This window comes from Otolemur garnettii, unplaced genomic scaffold (assembly GCF_000181295.1).
Source record: "Otolemur garnettii isolate 467f Iridium unplaced genomic scaffold, OtoGar3 scaffold00038, whole genome shotgun sequence".
Lineage (NCBI taxonomy): Eukaryota > Metazoa > Chordata > Mammalia > Primates > Galagidae > Otolemur > Otolemur garnettii.
In genome coordinates this window covers 3,511,935-3,512,748 of record NW_003852433.1, presented here as the reverse complement: position 1 = coordinate 3,512,748, position 814 = coordinate 3,511,935, and positions in this window count along the sequence as shown.

Genomic DNA, 814 nt, shown 5'->3' with positions numbered 1-814 from the left:
AAAAAAAAAAAAGTACATTGTTTTATTTGGAATCAGAAAAAATCTGAAATAGCAAATACATTACTCAGAAATAAGAACAAATCAAGAGGTATCACATTACCAGACTTAAGGTTATAAGTCTGTAGTATCAAAACAGCATGGTACTGGCACAAAAACAGAGAGGCAGATTTATGGAACAGAATAGAGAACCAAGAGATGAACCCAGCTGCTTATTGTCATTTGATCTTTGACAAGCTTATCAAAAATATTCAGTGGGGGAAAGAGTCTCTATTTAACAAATGGTGCTGGGTGAACTAGCTGGTGACCTGTAGAAAACTGGAACTGGACCTCCACCGTTCACCATTAACAAAAATTGATTCTCACTGGATAAAAGATTTAAACTTAAGACATGAAACTATAAAAATACTAGAAGAGAATGCAGAGAAAACACTTGAAGAAATCGGCTTGGGAGAATATTTTATGAAGAGGACACCCCAGGCAATTGAAGCATCTGATCAAACTAAAAAGCTTTTGCACAGCCAAGAGTACACACAGTAAGTAAAGCAAACAGACAACCTTCAAAATGGGAGAAGATTTTTGCAGGTTATGCTTCTGATGAGGGCCTGATGACTAGAATCTATGGAGAACTCAAACTAATCAATGAGAAAAGAATAGCCCCATTTTTATGTGGGCAAGAGATTTGAACAGAAACTTCTCTGATGAAGACAGGCGCATGGCCTACAAACACATGAAAAAATGCTTATCATCCTTAATCATCAGAGAAATGCAAATCAAAACCACTTTGAGATATCATCTAACTCCAGTAAGATTGGCC